Source organism: Bos mutus, chromosome 14 (genome assembly GCF_027580195.1).
Source record: "Bos mutus isolate GX-2022 chromosome 14, NWIPB_WYAK_1.1, whole genome shotgun sequence".
Classification (NCBI taxonomy): domain Eukaryota; kingdom Metazoa; phylum Chordata; class Mammalia; order Artiodactyla; family Bovidae; genus Bos; species Bos mutus.
In genome coordinates this window covers 76,780,914-76,808,436 of record NC_091630.1, presented here as the reverse complement: position 1 = coordinate 76,808,436, position 27,523 = coordinate 76,780,914, and the positions used below count along the sequence as shown (strand labels likewise).

At 46.1% G+C, this 27,523-nt stretch overlaps 1 protein-coding gene and 1 non-coding gene across 2 annotated transcripts in view; one reads left to right on the top strand and one right to left on the bottom strand.

Annotated features, from left to right (window-relative positions):
• Window positions 1-27,523, bottom strand: part of KCNQ3 (potassium voltage-gated channel subfamily Q member 3) — a 299,193-nt gene that overhangs the window by 254,934 nt on the left and 16,736 nt on the right.
• TRNAE-CUC (transfer RNA glutamic acid (anticodon CUC)) lies at window positions 21,437-21,508 on the top strand. The gene has a single exon. It is a non-coding gene; the product is annotated as a tRNA-Glu (tRNA).

The window sequence follows — 27,523 nt, the reverse complement described above, 5'->3', positions numbered from 1 at the left end:
CCTGAAAGAAGAGCAGAGTCAATTTATTAAATGACTTTTTAAAAAACAATTCATAACAATTATGTATTTATGCCATAGAATTTCTTTGCCTTCATTCCAGCAAATGCATTATATTCTATAATTTAGATTTTCAAATAATATGCACTCTATTGACAAAATGCCAAGTAAGACAAACTTTCTTGAGTCCATGTAGTTCTTAGATAGCTTTTAATTAACTTTAATTTGGAGAAGCTTCACCCTGCTGAGGCAATAACAAGTGGAATTATCAACAAAATTCTTAAGATAATACTTAGATGTGGAAATGAGTCCTGACTTTCACATCACCACATTCAAACACTATAAGGGCGTGTGTATGTGGGTGTGTGTGCTAAATTGCTTTGGTCATGCCTGACTTTGGGAGTCTATGGACTGTAGCCCACCAGGCTCCTCTGTCCATGGGATTCTCCAGGCGAGAAAACTGAGTGGGTTGCCGTGTCCTCCCCCAGGAGATCTTCCCGACCCAGGGATATAACTCATGTCTCTTACATCTCCTGCATTGGCAGGTGTGTTCTTTACCACGATCGTCACCTGGGAAGCCCATAAGGAGGTGAAAAAGTGAAAAGTGTTAGTTGCTCAGTCATGTCTGACTCTTTGCGACCCCATGGATGAGGCTCCTCTGTCCGTGGGATTCTCCCATGGGAATGGGTTGCCATTCCCTTCTCCAGGGGATCTTCCTGACCCAGAGATTAAACCTGGGTCTCCCACACTGCAGGTGGATTTCTTTATCATCTGAGCCACAGGGAACATATGATTGATTGTAACTGCAGGTGGTACTTCGTGTCTTCTCCCCGGGTGCCAGCACAGAGCCTGGCATGCAGTAGGAGCTAAAACTATTTGTAGAACAAATAAAAGGCTGGAGGACCAGGCTCTAATGTCCAACACTAAACTTCTCAAATGCTGGCTTCAACCACAATGGGTCAGGTCCTCTCTCCATTCCCACAAGCTACCTGGGAAACCTGCTCTATCTCTCAGTCTGGAGAGCCCCACGTGCTAGTCTTCAACTGACCCTGTGAAGGCAAAGCTTTCTCATTTTCCTTCCCCAAATAAATATCCAGGGCAGAAGATCCCTCCCCTGGTGCGGAGAGCATTTTGCTCCTTTCAACATCCTGCTTTGAATTTTATTCATAACCAGGCAACCTGAAGTTCTAGCAGCGTATGTTTCTCTCTTCTCCGGATTTAGAAGAAAAATATATTTGAGGTATTTTTAACCAAGAACACCCAGTCCCCACCCCCACCCCCAACACCCTCTGCCTCATCTGCTCAGACATCACATCTCTGCCCCGGAGACAGGTCTTTGGAGGCAGGAGAGGCTCAAGCCATAAATCCTCATCTGTGGCTGATAATCCACATGGAGAGGAATGACAAATGCTCTATTTAGCCCTATTTCCAAGGAAATTAGAATTACAAATCGCAAAGCTATCGCTGAGCCCTGCTTGGGCATAACCTTTGGAAATAAAGGTGGGAAGGAGGTGGGGGGAGACCTGGCATTTGACTAGTCTGTTTCACTGTCAGCTTTTGTAGAAATCCACCCCACGACAGAAACCACACACCCTCCCCGCAGCACTACCAATTAGAGCAGGTGGCCCAGGAGTATTCATTCTGCTTTGTTCACTGCTAAAGGCACCACCAAACCAGGTAAGCCATCGCTTCCAGGGAAAGTACAGAAAATTGCTTCTTTAATTGGGTAGATTCCGGAGCTAAGAATAATTTAATTGAAAAACAGCATTAGTGAGAATCAAAGGGACCTGAAAAGGGGCCGGGACTCAGATGCCCACTGGTCAGAGATGACTGAGAGCCTGGGTTCTCGGAAGGCATGGAGGAAAGGGGCTTGGTCTAAAATCTACCACCATCTCTCCTCACTGCCTCCACTTCCCCACCGAGCACCCCAAACCCCTCACCCCAGACACAGACATACATCCCTCACTGGGATGCTCATCTCAAAGGAGAGAACCAAAAGGAAGGAAAACCAAGAGGAAGATGGTTATCTTATATTGTTTTGTTTCCTCAATTTTCCAGCAATCCCCTTGCAATGCTCTGTAAGGGAAGCAGTATGGACTTCGCTGGGAAGGCCCAAGGAATCCTGGGGTCAGGTTCTCCTCCTGTACCTGTTAGGACCCTATTGAGGTCACCCTGCGCCTAAGACTCTTCTCCCCACCTATGTGTTCTTGTTTACTTAACCATGACATTCATAGCTTAGTGCCAGACAATATTCTCAGTTGGATATTTGTAAATACCAAGTCATTTAATGCTCATAGCAAGTCTGGGAGACAAGCTCCGTTTGTGACCCCTTTCTTCAGATCAGAAAACTGACAGGCACAGAGAAGCTTAGTAACTTGTCCAAAGTGACATAGCCGGTAACAGTTTCAGAGCTGGGCTTTGCACCCAGGCAGTCTGGGCTTTGCACCCAGGCAGTTTGGCTCCAGAGCTCACGCTCTGATGATAACATGGAGATGATTCAGTGTTTCTTCTCTTCGTTTAACCCAAGCTCTTTCTAGAATTTTCTCATCTGTCCCCTGTGTTCTCCCTCCCACTCTTATCCAGCCACCACGACTCATTCCTACATTAAGCTCTGTTTTCAGACTCTGTACACAAACTCTGGGACTTCCAATACATGATTTCACGCTACAATCTAGGTCACATGCCCTATCCCTGGTGGAGAGCCTCCATGCCAGATATAACAGCATCATTAATGTTACTGAAAACAGTTAGGCATAGATTCATCATAAAAAGACAGCACTGCATGCAGGCCAACAGCTTGGGTTTGAACTTGGGCAAGTCATGTCCAAATAGTAAAAATAAAGAAATCAGAGAATAAAACCCACTTTGTGGGGTTGTGCAAACTGAGAGCTAAAAGAAACAAGGTTCCATAGAATGCCAAGGCCACCATGGTGAGCATCAGACAAATGCCAGGTATTGTGACTGCAATTACTGTTGGGGAAACACAGGCTTTAGGACGGCAGATGGTGAAGAGCATGGCAACTGGTACACCCAACTCACATCCAATCAGACACAGCACCTCGTTCACATCAATCAGCATCTCCAAGCTCGTTTCTTTTATGTAAATGGAGAAAATAACAATTCCTGCCCCTTTCATCCGTCCATGAGGATTCAGTGGAACACTGCAAGTGACAGTAGTTTGGAGATGACCAAGTAACCTTTTCTTTAGGTTTAGTGAGTTTAGGTTTAGTGAGTTTTACTCTCAGAACAACTTAATTGCTGAGAAGGGGCCTTGGGCTAAAACCTTGGGAAGGTCTCAGATAACAGGCTCAGTGTTCAGTTAACAGCCTCTTGGAACTCTCATGACTCCAGGCCCATTGTACAGACTAACAAACCAAGGCTCGGAAAGGTGAAAGGATGGACTGGTATCACAGGAAGTAGACCCCAGGCCCAAAGGTTGTGAACCAGGGCGTTACAGCATCACATTCATGTCACTGTCACTTTATAGAGAACTGAAGAACTGGCTTTTCAGAAAGGAAGAGTCAGGTCGTAGTCGAGAGCATGAGAGAAAGGATCGAGCATGGAACCAAGACCCGGAGGAGGGGACACCATGAGAACTGGCAGGGGTGACCCCTGGCCTGGAGGTACCCTCCTCTCTGCGCCCCACTGCCTTCCCTACCTGGCTCCCCCATGGCACTGAGTCCATTGTGGGCAGACATATTACCTTCCAGGCCCACCCCACACACTAAGCACAGTGCCCACGATAAATATTCTTGAGTGAAAATAACTGAATGAGTTAGCTGGAGCATGGTGACCATGATCAAAAGAAATAAGAAAAATTCCCCAGTAAGCAGTAAAACCGTGAATACATCTTCCCTAGTCCTCTGAACCAAATGAATTAATGACCACATGTCTGGCATTTCACAGACAGAGTCCTATTTAAACCTTGCAATGACCCCATTTCACAGATGAGAAAACAGAGATTCAGAGGAATTATCTATCTGGTCAAGAGTCATTCAGAAAGCTTGGTTTAATCCCAGGGTTCTGTTTAACAGGCCAGAACTTGGCTGTTTTTCTCCATGCCCTCTCCATTTGCCTGGAAAACATTCCACAATTTTCCAGGGAAGAAGTCTGTTGTCCAGGTACTCTGCAGGATGTTGTGGGCACAATGATGCACTTCATAGGCATTTACAGAGTTGAACTGGACCTAATCAGCCATCTGTGCCAATGCTGAGCTCCTTACAGGCTGAGGGCATGGAAGGGACAAGCAGGTTACTGGTTTACGCTCAAAGCAAGAAAAGAAAGCACCAGGTGACCTTCTGGTACATGTTTATTCCTAAAGGCTCTGGAGCAGTTTCCCCAGTCCCAGTCTCGGCATCCATCTACCAATCTTAAGTGCTGGTCAAGGCAATGCTTTAATGGTGGCCAATGAGACAAGGAGATAAGAAAGCCTTCCTCAGCGATCAGTGCAAAGAAATAGAGGAAAACAATAGAATGGGAAAGTCTAGAGATCTCTTCAAGAAAATTACAGATACCAAGGGAACATTTCATCCAAAGATGGGCACAATAAAGGATGGAAATGGTATGGACCTAACAGAAGCAGAAGATATTAAGACAAAGTGGCAAGAATACACAGAAGAACTATACAAAAAAGATCTTCACGACCCAGATAATCATGATGGTGTGATCACTCACCTAGAGCCAGACATCCTGGAACGCAAAGTCAAGTGAGTCTTAGGAAGCATCACTATGAACAAAGCTAGTGGAGGTGATAGAATTCCAGTTGAGCTATTTCAAATCCTAAAAGATGATGCTGTGAAAGTGCGGCACTCAATATGCCAGCAAATTTGGAAAATCCAGCAGTGGCCACAGGACTAGAAAAGGTCAGTCTTCATTCCAATCCCAAAGAAAGGCAATGCCAAAGAATGCTCAAACTACCACACAGTTGCACTCATCTCACACGCTAGTAAAGTAATGCTCAAAATTCTCCAAGCCAGACTTCAGCAATACGTGAACCGTGAACTTCCAGATGTTCAAGCTGGATTTAGAAAAGGCAGAGGAACCAGAGATCAAATTGTCAACATCCTCTGGGTCATCAAAAAAGCAAGAGAGTTCCAGAAAAACATCTACTTCTGCTTTATTGACTATACCAAAGCCTTTGTGTGGATCACAACAAATTCTGGAAAATTCTTAAAGAGATGTGAATAACAGATCACCTGACCTGCCTCTTGACAAATCTGTATGCAGGTCAGGAAGCAACAGTTAGAACAGGACATGGAACAACAGACTGGTTCCAAATTGAGAAAGGAGAATGTCAAGGCTGTATATTGTCATCCTGCTTATTTAACTTACACACAGAGTATATCATGAGAAATGCTGGGCTGGATGAAGCACAATGGAATCAAGATTGCTGGGAGAAATATCAATAACGGCAGATATGCAGATGACACCACCCTTATGGCAGAAAGGGAAGAACTAAAGGGCCTTTTGATGAAAGTGAAACAGGAGAGTGAAAAAGTTGGCTTAAAACTCAACATTCATTAAGATCATGGCATCTGGTTCCATCACTTCATGGCAAATAGATGGGGAAACAGTGACAGACTTTATTTTTTTAGACTCCAAAATCACTGCAGATGGTGACTGCAGCAATGAAATTAAAAGTCACTTGCTCCTTGGAAGGAAAATTATGACCAACCTAGACAGCATATTAAAAAGCAGAGACATTACTTTGCCAACAAAGGTCTGTCTATTCAAAGCTATGGTTTTTCCAGTAGTCATGTATGAATGTGAGAGTTGGACTATAAAGGAGGCTGAGTGTCAAAGAATTGATGTTTTTGAACTATGAGAAGACTCTTGAAAGTCCCTTGGACTTCAAGGAGAACCAACCAGTCCATCCTAAAGGACATCAGTCCTGAATATTCATTGGAAGGACTGATGCTGAAGCTGAAATCCAATACTTTGGCCACCTGATGCAAAGAACCGACTCATTTGAAAAGACCTTGATGCTGGGAAAAACTGAAGGCGGGAGAAAGGGACGACAGAGGATGAGATGGTTGGATGGCATCACCAACTCAATGGACATGAGTTTGAATAAACTCTGGGAGTTGGTGATGGACAGGGAGGCCTGGCGTGCTGCAGTCCATGGGGTCGCAAAGAGTCAGACGTGACTGAGCGACTGAACTGAACTGAATGAGACTAGTGTCCAATCAATAACTAAATCAGGAATGGTGCTACAAAACAGCTTGGCAACTGTATCAGCACATATATTACCTTGACCTAAGGGACCTGCCTGGAAACAGGCAGAGCAAAGGGGCTGAAAAGACAGCTCGAGAGACCCAGGGTCCTTTGCCACTAGTCAGCTGTGTGTCCTTAGGCACACCCTCTCCCCTCTCTGGGCTGATTCTTCATCCCAAAGGTCTCTTCCAGCGCCAAAATTCTATACATCTGTGTGTGTTAGTTTCATAGTTGTGTCCGACTCTGCAACTCCATGGACGGTAGCTGGCCAGGCTGCTCTGTCAGCAGCCTGGAATTCTCCAGGCAAGAATACTGGAATGGGCTGTCATTCCCTTCTCCAGGGGATTTTCCCGACCCAGAGATTGAACCTGGGTCTCCTGCATTACAGGCGGATTCTTTACCATCTGAGCTGCCAGAGCTATGGGACACCATTAAAACCATGTGTTCACGTGTCAGCAGAGACGCCCAGGGAACGTGAAATCACTGACACTTAACCAGCCCATAGGTAACTCCAGGTAATTTCCAGAGGAGTCACTGCTACCCTGAAAGCTATTTTCCAAAGAAGCTATTTTGGGCTTCACAGGTGGCAACAGTGGTAAAGAACCCACCTGCCAATGCAGGAGACACAAGAGACGTGGGTTCGATCTCTGGGTCGGGAAGATTCCAGGGAGGAGGAAATGGCAACCCACTGCAGTATTCTTGCTGGGAAATCCCATGGAGAGGAGCCTGGGAGCTTGCAGTCTGCGGGGTCGGACACGGCTGAGCGTGCACGCACACACATATATCCAATATTGACAGTACAAGAGGCAGGTTCTCTATCTCCAAGCCCATGAATCACGCAGGGCGTCAGGAGGACAAAAACCTCCAAGGGCTCGTTACAAGTGGGCTGCCTCCCAAACAGAATTTGGGATTTATAGAAAGCTATAAAAAACACATAGGAGATGAATTTAAAGCCAGAGCATGAGACTGGTACACGTGGGATGATGTGTGTATGTATGTGGCCTCAAGGAATCAGAGCAGAAAAGTTGGAGAGGAATATCCATGTATCTGATCACCAGGGATGTGACTTTTTGTCCAATCCCATTCAGCACACATTTTCTGACCCCTTCCTAGGATCAGGCGCCCCGCTGGAGGGAAATGGGAGGCAGTCTGATGGGACCCGGTCCTGAACAAACTTCCGCATGTGGCTCTCACGTTCCTTTGCGACAGTGAGTCCATCCTGGACACCAGGGACCCTCAGTGCGCTCCTTCACAAAACGAAAAGCAAAAACTACGCTTTGGGGCGGCCTGAAGGCTCTGGAAGGTAATGTATGGAAGAAAAAGATTTACTTCTTTTTATAGGTAAGAAGCTACAGCAGGGCTTCTCTGGGGACACAGTGGGTAAGAATCCACCTGCCAATCAATGCAGGGGACACGGGTTCCATCCCTGGAAGTCTGGGAAGATTCCACGTGACACAGAGCAACTAAGCCCGTGCACCACAAAGAGTCCACAACCACTCAAGCCTGTGCGCCTAGAGACTGTGCCCTGCAACAAGAAAGCCACCACAAGGAGAAGCCTCTGCACTGCAGGGAAGAGTAGCCCCCACTCGCTGAAACTAGAGACAGCTCTCGAGGAGCAGTGAAGACCCAGCACAGCCCAAAAACAAATAAATAAAAGGAGCTAAAATTAAAAAAAAAAAAAAGAAGAGGCTATAGCACAGTGGAGGTTAAAGCCAAGGGCTTTTATTATTTATTTATTATTATATTTTTTTGGCTGTGCTGGGTCTTTGTTGCTGTGTGGGCTTTTCTCTAGTTGCAGCGAGCAGGGTCTATTCTCTGGGTGCAGTGCACGAGCTTCTCACTGCGGTGGCTTCTTGTTGTAGAGCACAGGCTCTAGGGCATATGGGTTTCAGCAGTTGCATCTCGCAGGCTCTAGAGCACTGGTTCAATAACTGTAGCACACAGGCTTAGCTGCCCCGTGGCATGTGGAATCTTCCCAGACCAGGGATCAAACCTGTGTCCCCTGCAGTGGCAGGTGGATTCTTTACCACTGAGCCACCAGGGAAGCCCAAGAGAACACTTTTTAAAATCAGTGATAATGTGACTATAATTAATAACTCTAATACAGAGCAGGATGAGAAGGAAAGGATAATAATAAAGCTACTTTCTAAGAAAGATTTCTGGGAGAGAGAGACGGAGAAGACATTCTCGGAAAACAGGAAAAGAAGAGAGGAGGAAGAAGGTGGGGGGGGAGGACCACATGACTGGAGAGCAGGAGAGAATGCAACAGAGGAGGAGAGAGAGGTAGCGGACCAGAGGAACAGAGGACATGGATGGGGGAGAAAAGAGAAGAAAAGAAAGCGTAAACCAGGGGATCTGAGATAGAACAGGAAATCAATAAAAATGCCTAAAGCTGATTCATCAAAAGACAGCAGCACAAGCTCACGACTGAGAGATGTGGCGAGAACCCCCAGGAGGTCTGAGAAGAGGCAGAGGAGAGGGCTTTGCCTCCGGAAGTGGGGCAGGAATGGCACAGGGCAAGACTGGACTGTGGCTCTGCGTTTTAAACCTATGAGTGCCATTCGGGGCTGGGGTCACGTGCATGCACTCCTCTGATCAAAATAAAAATAACTGAAGACCTTTCTAAAGGAAGGGAAAGGAAGTGCGTGCTGGACACTGTCCTCGGCAACTGAAAAATGCTATCTCGTTTGGCATCCCAGGAACCCTGCAGGACAATCAAACCCTCCTCTTATTTTCCATGTAACTGCAATGGCACCCCACTCCAGTACTCTTGCCTGGAAAATCTCATGGGCAGAGGAGCCTGGTAGGCTGCAGTCCATGGGGTCGCTGAGGGTTGGACATGACTGAGTGACTTCACTTTCACTTTTCACTTTCATGCATTGGAGAAGGAAGTGGCAACCCACTCCAGTGTTCTTGCCTGGAGAATCCTAGGGACGGGGGAGCCTGGTGGGCTGCCGTCTATGGGGTCCCAACAGAGTCGGACACAACTGAAGCGACTTAGCAGCAGCACCCACATCATGGGGTGGTTGTGAGGATTAAAAGAGATTAACATAGGTAAAGCATCTGGAAAAGTGCCTGGTGAGCCGTAAATGACATCTGGTGAAATCTATCGTCAGACTTTTGACAAGCCCGCCTCCCTTTTCTTGGGAACGTCTCTGTTCCCTGTTTTGCAGGAGCTGTCATTGCTCTCCTGTGATCCAACCCCCAAGGACACAGGTTGAGAAGGGGGATCCAGCAGTGGGTGCCTGCGTCCCTAACTTGAGAACTAAAGAAGCAAGGGCAGTCCCTCTCTAGGGATTGAGACATAAAGCTCAGATGCTAGGGGTGACCACAGTCCCAGCACGTGGGGAGTCTGCACAGAGACTGCACAGAGACAGCTGGTGCCAGGGCAGTCCCCCAGCCCCCGATCCAGGTGTTCTTGGGCCCCAGGTAAAGCCCATCTCCTGTTGGTCTTGCTCCTGAACTCCTTTGGGATCCATGAGCCAACAAGCTCCCTGGGATGCCTCAGCTGACTCAAAAGGGGCTGCTTTCACTAGCCTCCAAAAATGTGAAGACGATTCAAAAGCCAACAACATGTAGGTCTCTCCAGAGGCCTCCAAGAACAGGTGGCTGAGCCCCAGGACTCCTGATGTGAAAGGAGAAAGAGGCAATAAAAAGAGGAAGACAGTACATTTAGGGGAAAAGAATAAATAAATAGAAATACTGTGTATTCAGGGGATTCTGCATTTGGGATGCTGCTATTTTATAGCTAACAAGAAAGTCAGCAGCAAACTCTGGTCACAGCTAGAGGCAAACTATACTTCGCATTTCCATCCTTCCAACCCACAATCTGTGCCATTTGGATTTCATGGTCTAAAAATATCTCCCCAACTTCCAAGTACGGTTGGCATGAGCTGATGGACTCCAATTTTTAATCCGTTTGCAAATGTTTTTACACAGCTCCTTTTTTTCCCCCTCAAATTCTATTTCTTGCTGAATCATTTCCATCATCCAGTCTGACATTTATTGTTAGCAGGAAGGAAATCATGTTGAACACAAATGTCAGCCTTGGTCTTGAAGGATGCTGAAGGTTTCAGAGACAGGGTGAGAGAAAGAAAGACCCAGCAGTGAGAGACTGACAGTGGGCAGAGTGTTGGCTTTGCAGCTGGCACCTGGCTGTGTGACACTGGGCAAGACACTGGACTTATCTGAAAGTGTCTTTTTAAACTACAGAAGGGGGACAATGCGACTCAGTCTAGCAGAGATGCTGCAGAGATCCAATGGGTCAGAATGCCATGTGCACCTACCTCCAAGGCCAAGGTCAGTGGCCCCATTCTGAATTGTAGCTGCCATATTGGGACAGCTAAGAGCCACATGCATCCCTAAACGCTGACCCTTCTGCAGCCAGCAACAAAGTCATCCTTACAAAACACACATCTGATCATCCCACACCCTGCTGGGAAACCCAGCGGCCTTGAGGACAATCTCAACTGTTTCCTGTGGGCTCTATAGCCACCTCCAATTCCCCACCCCCACCACACCAGCCTTTCCAACCAGCTGTCTTTCAGCCTGCAAGCAGGGATTCCCACTCCATCTCACATGGCTTAGCCTTCAATCTTGGGCTTTGCAAAGTGGTGACTTCCTTCCCCTCCCCAACTTCTCCAGACCCCTTACTCATGTTAGCAAAATGACTGCAGATGCTCCAAAGTTCACACCTTCATGCCACAGGAGAAGACACCTCTTCTGGGAATTTCCCCAAGTCCTCAGATCCACCTTCTCCTCCCACTGGCTCTGACGGGGTGGCAAGCATTTTCCTGTATCCACAGGGGTCAGAGAAAGCAGATTGACTGGATGATTCTGGAGTGGGGCATGAGGTTACTCTTGACCAAACAACATGGCTAAGAACAGGGTGGAATAAAGTTCCCAAAGTGAAATCAGGGACTGGTGGGAGAAACAGTGCTACACATGAGAGGCAAATGATAAGACCAATTCCCAATTAAAGTGAGAGACAGAGCTAGCATCATGGAAGGCCAGAGCCTGTAAAGGCCCTAAAGTTTTACAGATAGAAAAATGAAGGTCCCACATGGGCCCAAGACTCGTCCAAGTTCACACCAGGGCTATTGCCAAGTGTCCAGATCCCACCCCAATGCTCTGCCCACTGAATTATAACAGTGCTCCCCTGACCCCCTGGAAAATGGGGGGCACTATTCAATCCACTTGACGCTCAGCAGTGCCAGCCACAGACTTCATAACAAGATGCAAGGAATGGTTTGTGAATATAAAGTCTGAGGACCCTAGGCTCAGAGGTGTGCACTTCACTCCATATCCCCGGGCAAAGGCCCACAAGGCAGGTGCAGAATGGGTGACAGGCTGGAAGCTGAAGACGCAGAAGAACCTTGCATGGTCTTTCTTCTCCAAGATAAAGGACTTGTCTCACAACCTGACTTTCGCTCCATACCTAATCATCTTCCTCTTGTTTCTGCCCCTCCATGGGCAACGAGAACAGGGAAGGGGGTGGAAGCTGAAAAGCAGAGTTTCAGGAGGTACAGAGGATGGAGATCCTCTCCAAAAGGGATGGAATTCAACCCCTCCTCAAGACTGGACCATAACAGGTCAATTCTTATTGATCTGTTTATTGCCATCTCTGAGCAGAGACAACCACTGACTTAAAACCTGGACTAGCATCCACACACAACAGATTCTGGCTAAATTCTGCTAATAGGCTGCGAGGGTTGTAAATAAATGGCAGTCGAGTTGACCTGGCCCAACTAGAGCACTCCAATACTTTGGCCACCTGATGCGAAGAGCTGACTCATTTGAAAAGACCCTGATGCTGGGAAAGATTGAAGGCAGGAGGAGAAAGGGGATAACAGAGGATGAGATGGTTGGATGGCATCACTGACTCAATGGAGATGAGTCTGAGCAGAGTCTGGGAGTTGGTGATGGACAGGGAGGCCTGGCATGCTGTGGTGCATGGGGTCGTGAAGAGTCGGGACACGACAGAGCGACTGAACTGAACTGAACTAAAGCACAGAATCTCATGCATGCATTGCTTCAGTTGTGTCCAACTCTTTGCAACCCCATGGACTGTAGCCCCCAGGCTCCTCTGTCTATGGGATTCTCCAGGTATGCATACTGGAGCTGGTTGCCATGCCCTCCTCCAGGGGATCTTTCCCACCCAGGGATTGAACCCAGGTCTCCTGCATCTCCTGAACTGCAGGTAGATTCTTTACCCACTGAGCCACTTGGGAAGCCCACAGAACCCTCACCACAGGCATGTGTGTGGATTCCCCACAGAAGTCAGCAGTGCTCAGCTTTCCAACAGCCACATTCCATGCCCGTGTTTAGATCTGGGTTTTGTTTGGAACTCAGCTTGGACGCTGCAAGGCCAAGGGGATTAGTCAGCAGTGTTTGTTAAACACGAACCTCGCGGCCAGCAGCAAACCTGGCACTGCCTATTCACAGAGACCATATCACGCCTGGCTCCTGCCTGCAATGCAGCCCAGTTTGGTTGGGGTACTCATGGCAAACCCTTTCAAGGCAGAGCTTAAGGCAGGATGAGCGGATGCCAGGTCCCCTACAGCTCAAGAAGAAAGGTCAAGGAAAAACTGGTAAGGAAAATATGGTTTGTACTCAGGCCCATCCCAGTTCCCATGCAGCTTTAGGGTCTACTAGCTGTGTGCCACTGGGCAAGTGACCTAACCTCTCTGAGCCTCTGCTTCCTAACATCCAAACCAGGTCATGCATGCATGCTTAGTCACTCAGTCATGTCCATGTCACTCAGGCCCCATGGGACTGTAGGCCACCAGGCTCCTCAGTTCATGGGATTCTCTATGCAAGAATACTGGAGTGGGTTGCCAAGTCCTCCTCCAAAGGATCTTCCTGACCCAGGAATTGAACCAGAGTCTCCTGTGTCTGGCAACCCACTCCAGTACTCTTGCCTGGAAAATCTCATGCGCAGAGGAGCCTGGTGGCTGCAGTCCATGGGGTCGCTAAGAGTCGGACACGACTGAGCGACTTCACTTTCACTTTTCACTTTCATGCATTGGAGAAGGAAATGGCAACCCACTCCAGTGTTTTTGCCTGGAGAATCCCAGGGATGGCGGAGCCTGGTGGGCTGCTGTCTATGGGGTCGCACAGAGTCAGACACGACTGAAGCGACTTAGCAGCAGCAGCAGCTCCTGCGTCTCCTTCATTGCAAATGGGTTCTTTACCCACTGAGCCCTAAGGGTTTCCCTGGTGGCTCAGATGGTTAAGACTCTGTTCTGCAATGCAGGAGACCCAGGTTTGAGCCCTAGGTTGGAAAGATCCCCTGGAGAAGAGAATGGCTACCCACTCCAGTATTCTTGCCTGGAGAATCCCATGGACAGAGGAGCCTGGCGGGCTATAGTCCATGGGGCCACAAAGCGTCGGGCACGACTGAGTGACTAACACCACGTCACACTAAAATTAAAATCGTGAGATGTGGCTGGAATGTTATATAAATAACAGGAATTTCCATTTTATGAAGCTTACTAAATGTCAGTGCTGTTCCAAGTGCTTTATAGATGTTAACTCATTTAGTCTCTCAACACTATAAGGAAGGAAATGTGAGTATCCCCATTTTGCAGATGAAGAAATGGAGGCCCAAAGGGATGAGGCAATTGCCCAATGCGATTCAGCTAGCCAGTGGTCATCTTAGTACCCAGTATTCACATGGTCCTTCCTCTCCACTCCAAGAAGCAATGGATGAAATTGGCCCGAGGTGCCAGAGACACTCAGACCTAGCTGGGTAATGGTTAAGAGCGTTAATGTGGCTTTGGACACGCATGTTCACAGCAGCATCATTCACAAGAGCTAGGAGACAGAAACAACCCAAGGGCCCATTGATAGCTGAACAAACAGGATGTGGAATATACATGCAATGGAATATCAGTCAGCCTTTAAAAAGGAAGTTCTTCCCTTTTGTGGTCCAGTGTCTAAGACTCTGCGCTCTCAAAGCAGGGGGCATGGGTTCGATCCCTGATCAGAGAATGCCCCAACTAAGAGTTTACATGCTGCAACTAAAGATTCTGTGTGCACACCAAAGACTCAGCAAAGCCAAATAAATAGAAATAAAGAGGACTTCCCAGGTGGTCCCAGTGGTTAAGGGTCCACCTGCCAGTGCAGGGCACATGGGTGTGGCTCCTGGTCTGGGAAGATTCCACTCGCTGCAAGGCAACTAAGCCCGTGCACCAGCACCACAACCACTGAGCCTGCAGTCCGCAGAGAAGAGCAGCCCCCGCTCGCCACAACGAAAGCCCGCGCGTCGCAATCAAGACCCAGGGCAGCTCAAAACAAATACATAAATAAAATGTAAAAATAAATATAGATATTAAAAACATGCACAGTGTGTGTTTACATTTTAAAAATAAAAATAGAAAGGAAATTTTCACATATGCTACAACATGGATGAACCTTGAGGACATCATACTAAGTAAAATAAGCCAAAGAGCAAATAGTACATGATTCCACTTATATGAGGTACTAGAGTAATTAAATTCATAGAGACAGAAAGTAAAATGGTAACTGCTGGGGACTGGGTCAGGGGGAGGGACGGATGGGGGGTTAGTGTTTAATGGGGCTACAGATTGAATGTGCTCCCTCCAAATTCCTATGCTGAAATTCTAACCCTAACATGAGGCAGGGCCTTTGGGAGTGGTTAGGTCATAAGGGTGCAGCCCTCATGAAAGGAATTAGTGCCCTTATAAAGGAAGCTGCAGAGAGCTCCTTTGCCTGTTGCTGAAGACACAGCAACAAGCCAGCTGTCATGAACCATGACCAGACACTTGGACTTCCCAGCCTCCACCACTGTGAGAAGTAGATTCTTTCTGTTTAAACCATCCAATTTATGGTGTTTCTGCTGCAGCAGCCATAATGCATGCACGCATGCTAAGTTGCTTCAGTTGTGTGCGACTCTCTGTGACCCTATAGACAGCAGCCCACCAGGCTCCTCTGTCCACGGGATTCTCTAGGTGAGAATACTAGAGGGGGTTGCCATTTCCTTCTCCCACAGCCATAATGGATTTGGACAAATGGGTGTAAAGTTTCAGTTGTGTAAGACAAAAAGTTCTGTGGATGGATGATGGTGATGGTTGCACATTAAACCATCAATCTATAGCCTTATGGCCAAAATGGTACATTTTAAGTTTTATATTTTAACTACATTTTTAGAAAAATAATATGTAACAAAGAGGCTGCACTTTTCCCACTTAAGTGGCCCATTCTGACTCCCTGTACTCTTACCTCAATTGATTCATTTGTTCTGTTTGAGTCTTTGAGCACCTACTGAGTTTACAATAAGAATTCTAGAGGCCTTGACAGATCATCATCATCACACCAGACACATGCCACTCGTGTTTCGTGCCTGGTACTTTTCATGTTTTACCTTTATTAACTCATGAAATCCTCCCAACCATGCTCTGAGGTAGGTACTATTAATATGCCCACTTTACAGATGAGAAAACTGAGATCCAAAGAAGTGTAATCTGCCTGAGGTCACACAGCTGGGGTTCACACCCCGTGGCCTGGCTGAGACACCCTGCTCCAAAACACCTTCCGCATCTGAAACACAAGGCACGCTGTCATCCACAGCCTACCTCCCCATTCAGCCAGAGCGCCCAGGCTCCTGGAAGGGCAAGCTCCCTGCCTGGAGAGGGTCTGTGTCTGGTGAGATCCCTGTAACAAGCACACTGCTCTGCCATTTCTGAAGTCAGCATTTCTTAGCACTATTTTTTCCCAGATGGAATCCACAAGGTCCCCAGCTTAATTTATTCCATGCAGTGACACTAATTAATGTTCCAAACTCTGGGACATGGGGACTGAGGGGTGTGAGCATGTGTGTGTGTACTTTATGTAACTTTCATTTTCCCCAACTTTTGAAATGATGTACGTGGGTATTTTACCTGAGCCAAACTGTTTCAGCCCCAAAAGCCATTTAGGCTTTCTTGAAGTCATAAAAAACCCTGTACTAACCGCACATGTGTAGGATGGTGGAGTAAAAGGACGTGTGCTCACCTTCTGCAAGAACACCAAAAGCACAACTAGCTGCTGAACAACCATCGACAGGAGGAAGTTAGAATTCACCAAAAAAAGATACCCCACATCCAAGGACGAAGGAGAAGCCGAAACAAGAGGTGCACTCACATTTAAAATCAAACCTCATGCCCACCAGAGATTCTTGGAGGGCACAGACAAAACCTTGTGGGCACCAGGACCCCGGGAAAGGTGCAGTGACCCCCACAAGAGACTGAGCCAGACCTGCCTGTGAGTGTTTGAGGGTCTTCTGTGGAGGCATGGGTGAGCAGCGGCCTGCTGAGAGGACAGGGGTGCTGGCAGCAGCAGTCCCACCTCCTACGTCCGTGTTTCTGCTTTGACTCATCACTGATGGTGTAAAAGGCAGGGGGTCTGAGACCAAAGCATTAGCCAGAGGCATGGCCTTTGGAGGCTACTGGTGCTTAACCGAGGGTGCAGCACCTCCACCGGCACGTCTGGAAAAGCCTGGGAGTGTCTGGGTTAGTCCACCTCTGGGAGCTCTACTAGTGTCTGTGGGCAGGCTCCAGAATGCTGAAAATTCTGCAAAATTATTACTTCGCTGCCCAAAGAGACACAGTGTCACCCATAAGGTTAACAGCTTCTCCATCAAAAAATCCTAAAATGTATCCAACTACCTAATTTTGCAGGGAAGAAGAAAAGCATTGACATGGGAGTTTTTTATCCCAGGCTGCACAGCAATTTCACAGACTAGACATAATCTGACCCCTCCTATTACATTTCCTACTTCATCCTCTCACCACTGAGCTATGCAACCCTTCCCCCACAAAAGCGCCCCCAGGTACAGCCACTAGGAAACACTCACACCTTACTCAGCAGCATTTTTCATTTCTAGGACTTTGCCTAAGTTGTTCCTTCTATCTTCAGCCCTAACCTTGACCCTGATACCACTGCATCCTCCTATGCCTGGATCAAAGGCTGCCTCCTCCAGGAAGCCTGCTAGAGTCCTATCTCAGAACCAATCCACAGCAATCTGTATTCTGACTTTTAGCCTGTGTGCCCACAAGTCTTCACACAAGAATTATTGCTGCCCTGATAGCTCAGCTGGTAAAGAATCTGCCTGCAATGCAGGAGACCCCACATCCATTTCTGGGTCAGGAAGACCCACTGCAGAAGGGATAGGTTACCCACTCTAGTATTCTTGGACTTCCCTGGTGGCTCAGCTGGTAAAGAATCCGCCTGCAATGCAGGAGACCTGGGTTTGAGCCCTGGGTTGGGAAGATCCCCTGGAGAAGGGAAAGGCTACTTACTGCAGTATTCAGGCCTGAAGAATTCCAAGGACTGTATAGTCCATGGGGTTGCAAAGAGTCAGACACGACTGAGTGACTTTCACTTTCACACTTTTATTACCATCAACAGGCTGGAACCAGCTGTTTCACAACCATTATGCCACCCTATGGGTGACAGCGGTCTGGCAGGGCAGGTCCAGTTATCCCATTTTTACCGATGAAGAATTTGAAGCTCAGGAAGATTAAGCAACTTGCTGGAAGTCACACAGTTGGCAAAGAGGATCTGCTGGCATACCACAGAGCCCATGTTGTGGCTACAAGGTCACCCAGCCTTCCTGTGTGGTCATGAGCAAGTCCGCATCCTGTCTGGACCATAACGTCTTTGAAGGTGGGAGCCGTATCAATCCATCCACTCTTACCTTATGGTCCAGCCTCCAAAATGATGTCAAAGAGCCCAGGACAAGAGCCCCACATCCCATCTCCTGGTCCTGGACCCTCTCATTCCCTCAGGCCTCCTCTGACCTGACAAAACCTCACTCCAGGTACATGGTGAGTCAGGAGCAAGATCGCAGAGTGAGAAGGCTCCTGGGATTTCCTGCCTTCCACCCTGCCCCCAACAACCAACTACAGTAACCACAGTAGCTTCGATCAGACACAATAAAAAACTTCCAGTCCTTTTTTCTGGCTCAGTAGGCTACCTGAGATACTGCAATGGGCAGGGTGTCCAGAGTCTCTAGAACCGCCTTTCACACCTCAACAACTCAGGGTGGGAAAGGAAATGACTGGACAACCCAGAAGCCCCCTCTGTAGAAGGCCAGGCCGGCAGATAGTCCAGCAGGACTTGGGGGCTGACATGATGGGAGAGAAGACCATGATGATGATGTCAGCCATCAGTCCAGCCTCTGCTACAGGCTCCTGGTGACCACAGTATGGCAGGCGGGTTGGGTGTCTACCCAGAAGCCAATCCTTCACCTTTCTCCTCCTAACAGAATCTCATTCCGTCTGGCAGCAAAGGTACCAGATTCCAGTAAGTGGATCAGGATGGGTCTAAGTCACTCACGGTAGTCCCCTGGACTTCACTTCATTGGTCCAAAGGAGAGGGAGCAGGTGACCCTACCTTGGTCCATGATACTTAGGTAAAAATGCACTGCCCCTTGAACTGTGACCCAGGAAGTGGTCAGAAGAGGCTTGGCTCAGTTGTCCCATGCAGATGATGGCACTGAACATCTGATGTAATCTGAACATCATTTGTTGAGGAAATCATAATTTCATGGGCATCACTTAATACAATAAAGGCAGATGAAAGAGTAACAGAGAAGCCAGGCTAAACTCGAAACTGAGTCTAAGTCTCAGCTCTTAACTGTGGACACGGTGGACATGACTTCATCTGCCTGAGGCTGAGTTTCCATGTTTATAAAACAGGTTGGAGGACTTCTGTAAAGGCAGTGCCTCAGTTCACAGAGTCCCAGCAACCAATATTTTAAAAATAGACTTTACTTTTTAGAACAGTTTTAATTTACAGAAAAATTGAGAGAACAGTACAGGTAATTTCCATATAATCTGCACTCAGTGTCACCTAACACCTTCGAGTCGGTGATGCCATCCAACTATCTCATCCTCTGTCGTCCCCTTCTCCTCCCGCCTTCAATTTTTCCCAGCGTCAGAGTCTTTTCCAGTCAGTCAGTTCTCCGCATCAGGTGGCCAAAGTATAAGTTTCAGCTTCAGTATCAGTCCTTTCAGAGTATTCAGGACTAATTTCCTCTTGGAAATTATGATGCATTTATTATAATTAATGAATTGATACTGATACACTAATATTAACTAAAACCCATAATGTATTTACGGACTGGACCATAAATTGAGAGTTGGACCATAAAGAAAGCTGAGCACTGAAGAATTGATGCTTTTGAACTGTGGTGTTGGAGAAGGCTCTTGAGAGTCCCTTGGACTGCAAGGAGATCAAACCAGTCAATCCAAGAGGATTGATGTGAAGAACTGACTCGCTAGAAAAGACCCTGATGCTGGGAAAAATTGAAGGCAGGAGGAGAAGGGGACGACAGAGGATGAGATAGTTGGATGGCATCACCGACTCAATGGACATGAATTTGAGTAAGTTCCGGGAGTTGGTGATGGACAGGGAAGCCTGGCATTCTGCAGTTCATGGGGTTGCAAAGAGTCGGACACAACTGAGCAACTGACCTGAACTGATAATGTTCGGATGGTAAAGAATCTGCCTGCAATGCAGGAGACGCAGGTTTGATCTCTGGGTAGGGAAGATCCCCTGGAGAAGGGCATGGCAACTCACTCCAGTATTCTTGCCTGGAGAATCCCCATGGACAGAGGAGCCTGATGAGCTACAGTCCATGGAGTCACAAAGAGTCGGACATGACTGAGTGACTAACACTAACACATATAATGTATTTAGATTTCCTTAGTTTTTACCTGACTGCCCTTTTTCTGTTCCAGGATACCATCCAGGACATCTTATCTCATTCAGTTGTCACATTTCCAGAAGCTCCTCTTGGCTGTGATAGTTTCTCAAGCTTTCCTTGTTTTAGATGACCTTGACAGGTTTGGAGGCGTACTGGTCAGGCGTTTTGTAGCTAGGCAGGTGTTTTTTCAACATCTCTGCTTCCTTAGCAAACTTGAGTCAGGCAGAGTTACTCTTGTCTTCATACACTTCTTTTTCTCTTTTCATGTAAACTCCTTCTTTCACCATGATCGTAGGCAGAACTCACAAATGGTAACAGAACTTCATCATGTCCAGAGCCTAACTTTAAGGTAGAAATTATGATATTAACTTCGACATCACTTTCATTGGCTGACATCATTTTAATCTTAACAGGAGTTTGAAAGAATGAAGAGGGAACAGCCATTTATCTGATGCCAACCATAAGCCCAAACCAAGGCTCTGGACTCTATTACAGATGTTTTATTGAATCTTTAAAACAAACATGTGAATAAGCAAGTTCTATTATTACAGGTGAGGAAACAGGTTTAGATTGGTTAAGTGGTTCACTTAAGGTCACTCGGCTAAAACACATCATGGCTGGGATTCAAAGTCAGGTCTTCCTTGTACCCACTTCCGCTTCTTACTTCACCTGTACACTTATTTCACCTGTATACCTCTCAGGATTAGCACTGTGTGCATTTACCCAAATCTGAGTATCTGGTGGGCCAGGCATTGTGTGAGGCCCTGGGCTGCAAAGAATGACTATCTGTACATAGGAAAAGTACAGCTAGAAAACAAGTCTTCAGCCTCTTTAAATGGCTCAACTCCAGGTTCGTTCAGTGCTAGGCCCTACCATCCCACTCTCTCTTGATCAATTTCAACACCTTTCCTTTAGCACATGCTGCAGCGTGTGCTGTCGCTCAGTCGTGTCCGATTCTTGCAACCCCATGGACTGTAGCTCAGCAGGCTCCCCTGTCCGTGGGATTTCCCACATAACAATACTGGAGTGGGCTGCCATTTCCTCCTCCAGGGGATCTTTCCAACCTAGGAATCAAACCCACTGCACTGGCAGGCAGATTCTTTACCACTGAGCCACCCAGAAGGCTATCTTTCTTTTAGTGTGAGAATAAATCAGACCTCTGATTTCTAAACATGTAACACAGTTATGATCAGGGTTGCACATCAGAAAAGGAAAACACCATCTTCAACCCTATATGTATGATGAAATCTACTTCTTGTTGATGGAAATTTGCCCTGACTCATTTAAACAAGGCTGACAATTTTACTTGAGCTTCACATAGACTCGGCATATGCATATATTAAAGTGTTACACCACTCTGCAGTTATTTACTTACCTACTTGACCATGGACAGAAAGGACCGAAACTAATTTATTCAACCCTGTATCCCCTATTCTTAGTCCAAGGTCTGGCATCTCCCAGGTCTGAAGTCAACGTCAGCTGAATGACGAGTCAGAATACCTTGAGTTAGGGACTTCCCTGGTGGTCCAGTGGCTAAGACTCTGCACTCTCAATGCAGGGGCCTGGGTTTGATACCTGGTCAGGGAACTGGATCCTATATGCTGCAAGTAAGAGTTCACAGGCCACCACTGAAGATCCTGCCTGCTGCAACCAAGACCTGGTGAAGCCAAATACACATTAAATAAAAAGAATACCTTGAATTTGCTGAGCAGATGGATATTTGGAGGCAAATATGTTCAACAAAGGGCTTCCCTGGTGGCTCATGCTAAAAAATCCACCTGCAATGCAGGAGACTCAGGGTCAATCCCTGGGTCAGGAAGATCTCCTGGAGAAGGAAATGGCAACCCACTCCAATATGCTTGCCTGGGAAATCCCATGGACAGAGGAGCCTGGTGGGCTGCAGTCCACGGGGTCACAAAAGAGTCAGACAAAACTGAGGAACAATATGTTAAACAAAAAGGATGAAGATTTTCCAATGAGATTTCTTCCCAACCAAATAAGGTATTGAAACCATGGCACATAACTCCTACAGGAATTCAAGACGAAATCTCAACATTCCTATTAACATTCTGGAATCCTGAAGGTAGATGCTAGTTACTTTCCCAGGAAACCAGAACTGAAGCAAACGGTGGAAGTCACAGCACCGCCCTTTACAACCAAGACCCTGCCATCTTCTCAACAAAAGATGTGTATGCAAGAGCAACCAGAATACCTATTTTAATCTTGTTTTGAAAGTGCTAATGTTACTCACGTTATATATTAGTAAGACTCTTCATTCTTTGAAAGTATTAAAAAGTCACTCCAAATGATAGTGTCAACAGGACTAAAGTTCTCTGTGCTTATTTAAAAAAACTCTCCATTTTATTTGGGGAGAATTGCTAAAATGTGAACACACTAGAATTTCAACAAGGATGCAGTCCCATCCCCCAAAGGATAAGGGCCTAGTTTCATGGTGTGTGTTCAGTCACTTAGTCGTGTCTGACTCTTTGCAACCCCATTAGCCTGCCAGGCTCCTCTGTCCATGGAATTCTCCAGGCAAGAATACTGGAGTGGGTTGCCATTTCATTCTCCAGGGGATCTTCCCAACCCAAGGGTAGAACCTGTGTCTGCTGCATGGGCAGGCGGATTCTTCACCACTGCGCTACCTGGGAAATCGGGTTTCATGGTGAGAACTCTACAATCCTACACACAGCAGGAGGTCAAAAAGCTTAGGTATCATCGGATACCAAGCACTGAATCAATGTGGGTTTCCCAGGTGATTCGGTGATAAAGAATCTGCTTTATGCAGGAGACACAGGTTCTATCCCTGGATTGGGATGATCCCCTGGAGAAGGAAATGGTAAGCCACTCCAGTATTCTTGCCTAGAAACGTCCATGGACAGAGGAGCCTGGCAGGCTACAGTCCCTGGGGTTGCAAAGAGTCAGACATGACTGAGCACACACGAATCAACACGTTTACAAATACTTCTATTCCCATTCTTTTTTCCTGGCTTTCTTAAATGAAAAATTAATGAGGGGGAAAAACACTACAGAATTACCATGACCCTTAGGCCACAAGACTTCTTTTACTTAAGAACCAATGCAAAAGACACAGAAACATTTGTGAGCCTCAAGTTCCGATATTTTCTTCACTTAAGAACTAGACAGTGTACAGTAATTACTGTCGATGCCCCCCACCCCCTCCTCAGCACAGGTCCCCAGCATCTGCCAAAGGTGACCTTCTGCAAACAAATACCTTTGGTGAACACTCCCATTTTTGTCTCAGGGCTTTTTCTGAGAGGTAATACCCCTGGGATAAGCCCTGAGCCAATGATGGATGGAGTCTGCTGATAATTCTCCACTGTTCTATGCTGCATTCCAAGGTTCCCTGGGAGGACCAGCTTTAATTAACCCCATGGTAACCTGCTTGATGATAAATGCATCTTTACAGTCTCCTTTCTCTTTCCTGTCTTATTTCCCCCACGTGCTCCAATTTTACTTACTGGGTTGCCCAAAAAGTTCATTCTAAGTTTATTCTGTAACATCTTACAGAAAAATCCAAACAAACTTCTTGGCCAGCCCAATATTTTTCCGACTTTTCTTGGAATATCTCCTAAATCATGCATTCTCAATAGAGGTGGTAGTGCCTCTAAGGGGGAGAAATTGATTCCTAGAAAGTGGGGTTGGGGAAAAAAATCATACTCTTTTTATATATGGAGCCCAGAAATTCATGAAGTACATAAAGAGATACACAGTGTATCTGTAATTAAAACATCATGGGTGGAACAATTGGGGGAAATGTCCAAGAAGACTCTTCAAAGGGGAGATAATAAAACAAGATGGCACAACCTTGCGTTAAATAAACCACTTGTACTGAGCACCTTGCCTCAGGGAGTTTCTGGAAGGACACAGAGTAAGATGCAGTGTTAGCCTTTGCTGAGTACATCCATGAACTCATTCATTTAACCCTTTCAATCATGTGTAGGGCTGGGAATTTGAGGGCCATCCATCAGATGAATCGCTGAGGCTATTAGAAATACAAGGACTTGTTGGAGACCACAGAGCAAATTAACCCAGGGCTCAGGGTGAGAGCTTTGATCTCCTGGGGACTGGGCTCTCAGGCACACCTCAGAAAAGCCATCAAGAGCGCTTTAACCCAACACGGCACAGGGAAATAAGCCTATAAATGTCAGTGACTGTTATTAATGACAATAGATCAGGTTTCCATGAATGGACCATGGTGCTGCCCCACAGGTGACAGTATAACAACCCAGGTGGATAAAAACATTAGTTACGATTGATATGATGGGTTTTGAATGCCCCAGTTCAATGCTGGGCTCAAGGGAGATCAGAGAGTATTTTCTATGACTCTTGGGAAAGGGTTGGATTTGGGGGGGTGGGTGGGGGTGGAGTAAAGGGGAGGGAGGCATTGGGAATTTCAACTGGAAGAGAAGCCTTCCTTGGCAAGAGGCCTGTGAATGAATGCCTGATTAGTCTGCACTTGGCTTTATTCTTTCTCCTGCTTACAGTAAGACCCCCTACATATAAACCTTCAAGCTGCGATCTTTCAATGCAAACATGTCCCTGTATGCCAGCTGTTGTGTTGTCCTACTGTACTTTTCAAGATACTGCACTGTAAGATTAAAAATGTTTATTTTTTAATGTATTACTTGTGTGAAAAGTATTATACACCTATTACAATATAGTACTATACACCCAATTGTGGTAGTTGGCCATATAGGCTAATTAGGTAATTAGATAACTATATAGGTAGCTAGACTAACTTAGTTGGACTTATATAAACAAACTGGACTTACAAACACACTCTCAGAATGGAACTGGTATGTAGGGGACTTACTGTATTTGATCCAGATCACAAGACAGTGCAACCGAAAGAAATCACACTGTGGTAACACCTCTCTGTCACTACACAGCCACTGGAGGACCACGAAGGAAGCTGATGTGGCTGAGTGGAAGCCAGCCTTGAAAGAAGATCTGAGTTCAAGTTCTCCCTTTGCCATCAAAGTGGCCTTAGGCACGTTTCTCGCTGCCCTGCACCTCAGTTTCCTCTCTACAATTCTGATCGCCTCTGATTTATGTCACCTGCCCAGTGCCTGTCTCCAGGTCCAAACATCTCACAAACTTCCCTTAAGTAACTACCTACTGATTAATTTGATTAGACTTGCTGACTTCTAAGGTTTCATTTCCTGGACTAACCTCACTATAGGTGGGGAAGCATCTGAAATTGATACGCATGGGGTGAGATAAAGTGGAAGCTGGGGTTTTAGGAACGGGAAGGAGTGGGGAGATATATAGAGTGATAGTGCTGAGTGATTTTCCATTAGTACAGAAGGCCTGGAATGGCTCAATATTTTCAAGTCATGTTAGATAATATTTCACCCCATCCCCCACAAAAGACATCCATAAAGACAGAACTGGACTTGAACTGCTATGGCAGGTTTACAAAGAATCTAATGGCAAAGAAACTCCAGGGGGCCTTCCATGGTGTTCCAGGGATTAAGACTTCACCTTCCACTGCAGAGGATGTGGGTTCGAGTTCTAGTTGGGAAGCTAATCCCACATGACTCACCGCCGAAAAGCCAAAACAGAAACAATATTGTAACAAATTAAAAAAAAAACTTTAAAAATGGTCCACATAAAAAATTAAAAAAAAAAAAAGAAAAAGAAACTCCAGATACAACACTGGCTTAGGCAAAGACTAACAGAGTTTTGCCAAGAAAATGCACTGGTCATAACAAACACCCTCTTCCAACAACACAAGAGAAGACTCTATACATGGACCTCACAGATGGTCAACATCAAAATCAGACTGATTATATTCTTTGCAGTCAAAGATGGAGAAGCTCTATACAGTCAGCAAAAACAAGACCAGGAGCTGACTGTGGCTCAGACCATGAATTCCTTATTGCCAAATTCAGACTTAAATTGAAGAAAGTAGGGAAAACCACTAGACCATTCAGGTATGACCTAAATCAAATTCCTTATGATTATACAGTGGAAGTGAGAAATAGATTTAAGGGCCTAGATCTGATAGATAGAGTGCCTGATGAACTATGGAATGAAGTTCATGACATTGTACAGGAGACAGGGATCAAGACCATCCCCATGGAAAAGAAATGCAAAAAAGCAAAATGGCTGTCTGGGGAGGCCTTACAAATAGCTGTGAAAAGAAGAGAAGTGAAAAGCAAAGGAGAAAAGGAAAGATATAAACATCTGAATGCAGAGTTCCAAAGAATAGCAAGAAGAGATAAGAAAGCCTTCTTCAGCGATCAATGCAAAGAAATAGAGGAAAACAATAGAATGGGAAAGATTAGAGATCTCTTCAAGAAAATCAGAGATACCAAAGGAACATTTCATGCAAAGATGGGCTCGATAAAGGACAGACATGGTACGGACCTAACAGAAGCAGAAGATATTAAGAAGAAATGGCAAGAATACACAGAAGAACTGTACAAAAAGATCTTCATGACCCAGATAATCATGATGGTGTGATCACTCATCTAGAGCCAGACATCCTGGAATGTGAAGTCAAGTGGGCCTTAGAAAGCATCACGATGAACAAAGCTAGTGGAGGTGATGGAATTCCAGTTGAGCTATCCCAAATCCTGAAAGATGATGCTGTGAAAGTGCTGCATTCAATATGCCAGCAAATTTGGAAAACTCAGCAGTGGCCACAGGACTGGAAAAGGTCAGATTTCATTCCAATCCCAAAGAAAGGTAATGCCAAAGAATGCTCAAACAACTGCACAATTGCACTCATCTCACACGCTAGTAAAGTAATGCTCAAAATTCTCCAAGCCAGGCTTCAGCAATATGTGAACCGTGAACTTTCTGATGTTCAAGCTGGTTTTAGAAAAGGCAGAGGGACCAGAGATCAAATTGCCAACATCCACTGGATCATGGAAAAAGCAAGAGAGTTCCAGAAAAACATCTACTTCTGCTTTATTGACTATGCCAAAGCCTTTGACTGTGTGGATCACAATAAACTGTGGAAACTTCTGAAAGAGATGGGAATACCAGACCACCCGATCTGCCTCTTGAGAAATTTGTATGCAGGTCAGGAACCAACAGTTAGAACTGGACATGGAACAACAGACTGGTTCCAAATAGGAAAAGGAGTACATCAAGGCTGTATTTTGTCACCCTGTTTATTTAACTTATATGCAGAGTACATCATGAGAAACGCTGGAGTGGAAGAAACACAAGCTGGAATCAAGACTGCCGGGAAAAATATCAATAACGGCAGATATGCAGATGACACCACCCTTATGGTAGAAAGTGAAGAGGAACTAAAAAGCCTCTTGATGAAAGCGAAAGTGGAGAGTGAAAAAGTTGCCTTAAAGCTCAACGTTCAGAAAACGAAGATCATGGTATCCGGTCCCATCACTTCATGGGAAATAGATGGGGAAAGAGCAGAAACAGTGTCAGACTTTATTTTTCTGGGCTCTAAAAATCACTGCAGATGGTGACTGCAGCCATGAAATTAAAAGACGCTTACTCCTTGGAAGGAAAGTTATGACCAACCTAGACAGCATATTCAAAAGCAGAGACATTACTTTGCCAACAAAGGTCCGTCTAGTCAAGGCTATGGTTTTCCCTGTG